Source organism: Euprymna scolopes, chromosome 5, assembly GCF_053919585.1.
Source record: "Euprymna scolopes isolate OS-2025 chromosome 5, ASM5391958v1, whole genome shotgun sequence".
Classification (NCBI taxonomy): domain Eukaryota; kingdom Metazoa; phylum Mollusca; class Cephalopoda; order Sepiida; family Sepiolidae; genus Euprymna; species Euprymna scolopes.
In genome coordinates this window covers 108,116,828-108,127,173 of record NC_136486.1, presented here as the reverse complement: position 1 = coordinate 108,127,173, position 10,346 = coordinate 108,116,828, and positions in this window count along the sequence as shown.

Genomic DNA, 10,346 nt, shown 5'->3' with positions numbered 1-10,346 from the left:
TAGGCTCTGGGACATAGTTGCTGATTCTCTGTTTTAAATGTTACTTTTTCACTGCCTTCGTTCAGGATTGGACTCAGCACCTTTGGGTAACTGTAAACTTTGATACAACGTCTAGGACCACTCGGCCATATATCACTAGGACAATTCTTAGTTGTTTTTTGTTAATGTTAAACCTATGTTGTTATTCAAGGTTTTCTCTCTCTATCAGAGGTGTCCAAATTGCATTCAGCTCTATGCTTAGTTTGCTCAGTAGGTTGTTATTTCCGAGCATGTGAGCTGTTTCTTTAAGTTTTCTCACTTTCCAGTGGGTCTCTCTGTTTATTATTTTTACTCCATCCCATAGGGGGCGATGGTCCCCTTCTCCATCCAGACATGGTTGGATATACCCGATTTTTCCGTCTCCCCTTTATTTACCGCTTTTCGTTGTTCTTCCACGATTACTTCAAGGGGGAGCCATGTTTCACCCTTGTAAACCTTTCTGCAACTGCATGGGATGGAGTATATGCAGTTTTTGGTCATGTTCTCCTCCATGTGGGGCTTCACTCGTACCAGGTGTCGTCTGAGTGTTGACTCGCTCTTGAATACCGTCCTGATGTTGTAGCGGGCACATATTCTCTTAATCTTTTCGGAGATGCCTCGTATGTATGGTAGGCAGGCCGTTGGAGGTTTTTGTTTTTCATTCTCTCTTATACTATTAACACGTCTGGTGGATAGTATGCTATCGGGATAGTTGTTACGACGGAGGGTATTCTTCAACCTGACCATTTCTTGGTGGTATGTTATGGTGTCGCTACTTATTGTCTTTGCTCAATGTTGTAAGCAGCGTGCGATTCCATGTTTGATACTGTATGGGTGATGGGAGTTGAAGTTAAGGTATTGTCCGGTGAAGGTAGGCTTGCGATATACGGATGTCTTAAACCCATGCTCTGTGCGTGATATGAGTATATCAAGGAAGGCCAGTTGGTTATCTTTTTCTTTCTCCATTGTGAACTGTATCGATGGTCTTATTGAGTTCACATGGTCTAGGAGAGCGTGGGTGTCTTCCTGATGGGGCCATAGTATGAAGGTGTCATCAACGTATCTTAGCCACATGGTGGGCTTTAAGCGAGCTGAACCTAGGGCCATGTCTTTGAAGTATTCCATGTATATGTTCGCCATCACTGGTGATAATGGCGAGCCCATAGGTAGCCTTGTCGATATAGGTCAGTACCCATTCTGAAGTAGGTTATTTCTATGCAGAATGTCAGCATTTCCATTAAGTTTTGCAATGGTACACATGTGTGCTCTTCTATGGAGAGGTCCGCAGCTAGTTTGTCTTGAATTACTGCTAGTGCCTCACTAGTTGGGATTTTAGTGAACAGGCTAACCACATCTAGGTTTACCATTTGGTTTGTAATGATGGGTGCTCCCTTGATCAGTTATTATATCCACAGTGATTATATCCACAGTGATTATATCCACAAGGTATCTGCTCATTGGGTGGCATGCTGAGCCTCGGCAGCTCGGCAGCTCACTATGGATCTGAGTGGAATACCGTCTTTGTGTATCTTGGGGAGACCGTACATATGTGGTAGCTTACTGTAATGCTGGACCAGCTGTCTATATCTCATCGGAGCGATGCTTTCCTTGTTTTTGGTAAGAATTTGTAACAGCTTTCTTTCGGTTTTCAAAGTTGGGTACTTCTTTATTTTTCCGTAGCTACCATATGCGATTAGGCCTGCCATTTTTTCAGAGTACTCCGACATGTCCATCACCACGGTCGCATTGCCTTTGTCTGCTGGCAGAATTATTATACTACTGTCACTCTGTAGGGTTCTTATAGCCAGCCTATCTTCCCGAGAGATGTTTGATTTAGGAGGCTTGGCTTTCTCGAGTACTTGTCTCACTTTCTAAAATAAGTTTGATTTTAAATTCAGCATAAAACTAAACCTACATAATAAAACCACGTTCTTTCAAGTTTTTATTGGCAGCTCTAATAACACATTTTACGCTTTTAATATATATAAAAATAAATAATTTCAAAAACAATGTCCTTATCGCTACAAAATACACATTTTCAAAAACCTTTTAAACTACGCAAAACTAGTTTCGTTCCAAAAATATATTATACTAATAAATATAGAACGAGTCCTAATTAATAACTGATTTCCATATGGAATCGTCGATGAACAAACAAAATTAACGAGTAAAACTTTTTAAAATGCATATGCATTAGAACCCCGAGATACAGCATTAAAAATTAGTAGCAAAATACAGTGCGGTATATAATACACATGTATATAAAGAAATATTTTAAATAACACCACAAGACGGAGTAAATACCGTAACCAGGGGTTGGAAAGCATCTTATTCACCGCTTTAACCCCCCAAAAAAACTATCCTAGGAACACTGTATACTAGGGTTCTACTGTATTAACAATACATAAAATCATATCTCAAATTTTAATAACATATACTATGAAAATAAAATGCAATTTAACATACATTTATACGAAAAGGTCGCAAGTATATCGTACATGGTACTACTTATAATTTTTAATAAATATTTACTATAAGAAAAGAAACCTTGTAGTAAAATTAACTCTTCTTTAACTATTATAACTTGAGAAAAAAAAACGATGTTACCTATGTTTGAATGTCGTTTTAGACAATATAATTCCCATAAAATTATTAAGGATAAACACTACATTGGTTTTCCGATCACTACCCTATCGCATCACCTTACCATAATCTTGAAAATTTTAGCTAAATTTACCAAAATCCACAAATGATACTTGCTCCCTCTGCGCTATATTTACGACAACCTCTACTTATAACAGTAAAATTAAATGATACATTCCTAAACTAAATTCTAAATATTTAAATATTCTAAGCGATATATATTAAAATTAAATAAACTTCAATCAGTAGTATTTCCTATAAAATAATATGTGCAAATGCTTAACCGGATGCAGTTTTATCATGTGACGCTAATTCTGCTATCAAGATTTCAAATGCTCAAAATTATCAATCCTCATCCAAAAAATTCAAAAGTTTAATTTGATTGTTTATTTTGATAACTAGCATAGCTACATGGAATTGCCCAGGAGTAGTGGTAAAAGTGTGTGTTATATTTTTCTTTTAAAACTGCTCTCTCTATCTTTCTCTCTCTCTCTCGCCCTCTCTCTGCTTCTCTATCTTTCTCTATTCTCCCCTTCTTTTCCTGATGTACATCAATGGTTTCCAAATCACACCCTTAGATCATTCGTAAACATGTATGCTGAGGCCACTACCATCTATAGCAATACATTAAAAGCCGTAAATGACCAAGTTCTCTCTGATTCTCTCTGCTCTTATCTTGATCACGTGGTACAACGGGGGGAAAACTGACTGGCTTCCTTTAATGCATCTTAAACCAAGCTTTTATCCCCATCTTGCATCAATTGAAATGAATGGCTCTCGTCTTGGGGAGGCTCCATGTTTTGACAAGCTTCTGGGATTGACATTTACTGCTGATCTGAAATAGAACACGTACATACAATCTGTTGTCAAGGTCGATGGAAAAATGGTGGGATCCTTCTATCGCTTCATTAGATATCTGATGAAATTCACTAGCTATATAAAAGCCAGTAACGTCCCAAGAATAGAGTACTGTTGCCACATCTAGGCAGGAGCTGCTAGATACACCTTCGAAAGGGTTCAAAATAAACTTACGATGTCTGCAACCCTTTTCAAATAGTACAGACGTTCCGAGCCTAAACATACCTCCAAACAACCGGGAAACGCCGGGCAGCCATGCTAGTAAATATGAAAGTAAAAAAAAGAATTAGCGAAATGGAAATATAATAATTAAGCAGTAGCTTTTTGTTATTTTATCCATGTCTGCTTGAATGAAAAATGCTAAGTACACGCGCTCAAGATGATATATATATATATATATATATATATATATATATATATATATATATATATATATATATATAGTAGCATTGGTGCCCGGCGTTACTCTGGTATTTGGAGGTGTATGTATATGTATTGACCCCAATTATGAACCCATAAAATTTATTTTTTCGAGCGTTAGATCCATGTACAAGGAACCTATATCTAAAATTTCAAATGCTTAGACCCAAAATTGTCGGAGGAGTTTAGTAGAGTTCTCATAGGCCAAATAGTTGAACTTTGACCCCTTAATCGCCAAATTTCTGGCCGAAAACCGATCACATCTATTTTTCCAAATCTCAGTCCACTGTATATCAAATTTCGAGTCTGTAGACTTAAAATTGACAGAGTTATTGCGTAGGGAAATGTACACACACAGACAGACACACAGACAGAAATATAGATAGATAGATAGGTAGATAAATAGATAGATAGATAGATAGATAGACTAATAGATTAAACAAAAATATCTGCGTATACATAAATATATATGGAAACAATTTTTTGTTTACTGTAAAGATTTTACGCAAATATTATGCAAGTATAAATCATGTAGAATATCTGTATGAATATAATTACACGTAATAGTTAACTAAAGATGATCATCCCATAAGAAAACCGAAAAAAAAAAAGGGATTTTATTTTTTTTTAAATTACATTTTCACCCCAAACAAGACACATTGCCGCTTTGTTGTAGGGGCTACTATCAGGGACATACGCATCAGGTGTACTGTGTAGGAAGTTAGGCAGCAAGATGTCGGTTCACGTTGCACTTGAACTTCTGCATTTCAGTACAGTCGGGGAAGAAGGAACCCGGAACGGAATTCCAAAGTCTAGCTATTCTGGGGAAGAAACTATTGGACTAGAAGGCTCTTTTGTATCTAGAGATCTCTACTGTCGGGGGCATTTACGTCGAGGGGGCACAAGTGCTTGCAGTTCGTCAGAGCATTCACCGTGAAAGTACTTGTAGAACAGGCAGAGGGAGGAAACATTTCGTCGATGTGACAGAGGTTGAGGTTTAGCTGACAGTTTAGGACTTATTAGATTGGCGACTCTCTTTTGAACGTTGTCTAGGAGCGAGACACTCGTGGCAGATGCACCATCCCAAATATGACAACAATACTCCATTCATGGGCGAATGGTGGCCTTATAGAGGTATAGGATCCTTTCAGGCGTTAACATCTTTCAAGCACGGTAGAAAGAACCCACCTTCTTCGTAGCGGTCCTGGCAATGTTCTCAATGTAATGTTCCAACTCATGTTATCTATAAACGTTAGGCCGAGGAGTTTAAAATATGTACTTTCAGATAAAGCGTCATCGGCCAGTGCTATTGGCGGTAGGGAAGGTTTCTTGTAATTATTGAAGGAAACAAATTTAGTCTTGGCAGCATTGAAGGTGACCATCCATTTTTGTCCCGTTTCCACTACGGATCGGAGATCTTCCTCTAGCGTTTCTGCCATTTCTTTAGATATGTGTTCATTTGTTTTCCTGTCGTGTCTGTTATAGAGCGTGGTATCGTCAGCATACATAACAATCTCACAGACAATTTTGTCAGGGAGGTCATTTATGAATATTAGGAATAACAGAAGTCCAAGGATAGACCCCTGAGGCACTCCCGCATTTATATCATATTGTTTAGATGCACGACCGTCAAGGACAACCTTGATTTTTCTCTTATCTAAGAAGGATCTAATTATGTTATGTATTCTTCCAGTGATGTTGTATGATCTGATTTTCTTGAGAAGACGCTCATGCTATACACTGTGAAAAGCCTAAGAGATATCTAGAGCTACCGCTCTACCCTGTCCGCTTTGTCCAGTGACTGGTATATACGTTCTGAGATTACAGTTAGGATGTCTACTGTGGAACGGGCTTGCCTAAATCCAAATTGTTGGTCAGTCAGAAGATTAGCATCTGTAAGGTGATGGACTATAGCGTGATTAATTATGGTCTCAAATATTTTGGCGAAAAGTGAGAGGAGGCTAATGGAGCGATAATTTACTGGGTCAGTTCTTTCGCCAGAATTCTTGAAAACTGGCACTACGGAAGCAGTTATCCAGCGGGTAGGAAATCAAGATTTATTAAGGAATTTGTTGTAATGTTTGGAGAGAACTGGAGCTACTTCGGCGGCGAACTTTTTAATAGCACAGCCGGGATGAGATCAGATCCACATACATTTGCAGTGTCAATTTTAAGTCTACAGACTCGAAATTTGATATACAGAGTACTGAGATTTGGAAAAAATCTTTGCGATCGAGTTTCGGCCAGAAATTTGGCGATTAAGGGGTCAAAGTTCAACTATTTCACTTTTGAGAACTCTACCAAACGATTTTGGGACTAAACACTGGAAATTTTAGATATAGGTTCCTTGTAAATACATCTTACTTAATAACTCGATTTAAGCCCCAAACAATAAATGTTAAGGGGTCATTATAGGGGTCAAATTAAAAAAAAATGACCGTTTTTTTTGTTTAGTTTTTTTTTTTTTGCTCAGCATACACTGCTAAACAACCGGGAAACGCAGGGCACCCATGCTAATATATATACATACATATAAAAGTGAACGTGTCTGTATGTGCGTGTGTCTGTGTACATTTCCCTACGCAATAACTCTGTCAATTTTGTGTCTACAGACTCGAAATTTAATATGCAGTTTAGTGAGATTTGGGAAAATTTTTGTGATTCATTTTCAGTCAGAAGTTTGGTTGCGAAGGGATCAAAGTTCAACGATTTAAGCTTTGAGAACTCTATCAAACCTCTCTGCAATTTTGGGTATAAACACTTGAAATTTTAGATATAGGTTCCTTGGACATAGATCTAACTTCATAACATGATTTAAGCCCCAAACACTAAATGTTAAGGGGTCATAATAGGGATCAAATTTTAAAAACATTTGACCGCTTTTTTATTTTTTGCTCAGCATACACCTCCAAACACCCGGGCAAGGCCGGGATGAAATGCTAGTATATTATATTCCTTTAATGGACTCCCTCCTCGATTTCAACGTATGGGGTCCGCCACAATTATTAAGTTGTCCGAAAAACTAACAAATGGATTCTTTATAGCAGTGAAGGTTTTGTGTATGTGGATTCACACTTTTTTAACTGCTGCTACACTTAATCGGTGTCAAGGTCAGCATAAAAGGTCTCCTTTATTTCATCATGTGCATCAAGTGTTGGAGCATACGCACTAATCACAGTGGCCATTTGGTTGCCCGCAAGCATCAGGCGCATGGTCATTAGCCGTTCGTTGATGCCAACAGGGGGCTCATTGAGGTGGCGGATGAGGCTGTTCTTTATAGCAAAGCCCACGCCATGGATACGCGGCTCTTCTGCAGGCCTTCCTTTCCAAAAGAAGGTGTACCCGCCTTTCTCCTCCCTCAGCTGCCCGCCGTCAGCCAGTCGGGTTTCAGAGAGCGCAGCTATGTCAATCTGGAACCTCCTTAGCTCTCTTGAGATAATGGCAGTTCTTCTTTCGGGTCGATCACTTGTTTTGTTGTCCATGAGGCTCCTCACATTCCAGGTTCCAAAATATAGGCATAAATTTTCTTTCTTTTTCCGACCGCGTGGTGGTGATCCCTCTGGATGCGGTAGTCCAGACGGGTTTTTTTGAGGCAGGCTATTTTTAGGGGTACCTTTTCTAACCCCCCTCCCCTACTGGGGTGAGCAGAGTGGATCCTAAACAGGGCTGCTCAGTCATGGATGCAGCTGCCGAAAAACTCTTTCTGCCTCGGTCCGTGAGGTTAGCGACTGAATCTGGATCTACCGAGGGGGACAAGATTATCCTACTTGGGGATTTCAATGCTAGAGTGGGACGAGACCATCAGCACTGGAGAGGAACGCTTGGAAGAGAAGGAGTTGGGAACATTAACTCAAATGGTACACTCCTACTGACAAAGTGCTCAGAACATAACCTGATCATCACGAACACACTTTTCCGACAAAAAAACGCATTCAAAACATCATGGATGCACCCTCGAAGTAAAATCAGGCACCTCATTGACTATGTCATTGTCCGTGCCAAAGACCGCTGTGATGTGCTGAACACCAGGGCAATGACCAGTACAGACAATTGTTGGACCGACCACCGTCTTATTCGCTCCATCACGTCTATCCATTTAATGCGGAAGCAAAGGATGCAAAAAAGACAGAGCCGACCAAAGCTCAACATCGAGCAGCTGGGCGATATCACCTACCAACAACACCTCCAGGCGGCTCTTAGTGCGGACCTGCCCAAGCAGTATCCGCATGACGCTGAAGAGCACTGGGACAAGCTGTCTTCTGCCATCATGGACTCCAGTATAAGCATCCTAGGGCAGAAAAAGCGGAAACATCAGGATTGGTACGATGAAAACGATACCGAAATCCAACAGCTTATAGACACCAAGAGGCAAACTTTTATCACCTGGCAGAATAACATCAATTGCAAGGTTAAAAGAGCTGCCCATGCCAAGGCTAAAGCGGCTGTCCAATCGACAGTCAGGAAGCTGAAGAACATCTGGTGGATGAAGAAGGCTTAGGAGATCCAGCAGTTTGCTGACTCTGGGGACACCAGAAGATTCTTTGAAGCCACAAAAGTGGTATACGGCCCCAGCTACCGTTCTCTGACCCCCCTTCGGTCTAAGGATGGGCTCACGCTGCTGAAAGGAAAGGGAGAAATAACAAATAGATGGAAAGAGCATTACAAGGATCTTCTGAACAGGGACACCACTCCAGAGATGGAGGCCCTTGAAAAACTCCCCCAACAGCCCATAATTGAGAGCATGGGAGAACCACCCAGTCTGGAAGAGGTGCGGGATGCAATTAGGAAGATGAAAAACAATAAGGCGGCTGGTTCTGACGGTATCCCAGCAGAAATCCTGAAGAAAGGCGGGCCTGATCTTCTCAGACACATCCATGCCCTGCTGCTCAAAATATGGGAACAAGAGAAAATCCCTGCACAACTTAGAGATGCCCTAGTTGTCTCCATCTTTAAGAAGGGAGACAAGGCAAACTGTGGACTGAATCTGGCACCCACCGCCTATGTGCCAGGTTGCAGCTAGGAGCTGCCAGACTACACTGTCCTGCTCCCGTCACCACTTCCTGGTCGCCACAGGACTTTTTCTATCCGGGAATTAAGGGAGAGCTCTCTCTGCCTCAGTCCGGGAGCTTAATGACTAAGACTGTCACAAGACTTTTCCATCCATGATGTAGAGTAGGATGTGTTCCCTTTCGGGAGAACGCCTGCGCGTGATGTCTTTTAACGTGGGGAGACTGATGCGCCTGCAGCCACCACACGGCCCCTTGGCAGAGGAGGGCCTGATACCAATGGCATGGAGAACCACGACGACTGCAGACTCTCTTCTGTTGCAGCCTTCATCCGCCTTCAGTGCCGTTGTGTCATTATTGTCATCATCCGCCGCATCAGCCGTTGAGGTCTTTTGGATCACTCTTTGTCTGGAACCTCCCCTTCAACCTTACCGCCATGGGTGGCCCTACCAGGAGCCTAGGCTCCGGACGGCATCGCTCTCAGGTTCATCGGAACACACAAGGTTCTCCACCACGACAAGGTGGCGATCCAGGGAGAACATCTACCGGGGCATTTCTCTCCTCTCTACCACAGGGAAAGCCCTAGCTCGGGTTTTGGCCAACAGGCTTACACCCCTTGCAGAAACCATCCTTCCCGAGTCCCAAAGTGGCTTTCGACCAAATAGAGGCACGATGGACATGATCTTCACTGCTCGTCAACTCCAAGAAAAGTGCAGGGAGCAAAATTTACCATTATACATGGCTTTTATAGACCTTACTAAAGCCTTTGACTCTGTGAACCGTCAAGCCCTTTGGCTGGTTCTTGCAAGGTTTGGATGCCCAGAGAGGTACATTCGGGTACTGAGACTGCTGCATGACAATATGTCAGCTACAGTCCTCAGTAGTAGTGGAGATGAAACAGAGCCCTTCAGGGTTGACACGGGAGTGAAACAGGGATGTGTCATTGCCCCAACCCTGTTCTCCATCTTCATTACTGCTATCCTCCATCTTACGGACAAACATCTTCCCCATGGAGTTCGGATTATGTACAGAACCGACGGCCGACTTTTTAACATCAACAGATTTAGGGCCAAAGGTCGAACGAACACCATATCCATTATGGAGCTACAGTATGCAGACGATAACGCCCTTGTAGCCCTCTCAGAAGAGGACCTACAGTGTACACTGGTTGCCTTCACGAGGGCGTACAAACAGCTAGGACTAACAATTAATATAAAAAAAACCCAAATCCTCCATCAATCACCACCAAACAGTACTCCAGTCTCACCCCCAAACATCTCCATTGACAACGCAAGACTGGAAAATGTGGACCACTTCCCATACCTAGGCAGCATCCTATCATCAAAAGCCAACATAGATGATGAAATACAACACCGTCTCAGCTGTGCCAGTGGGGCTTTC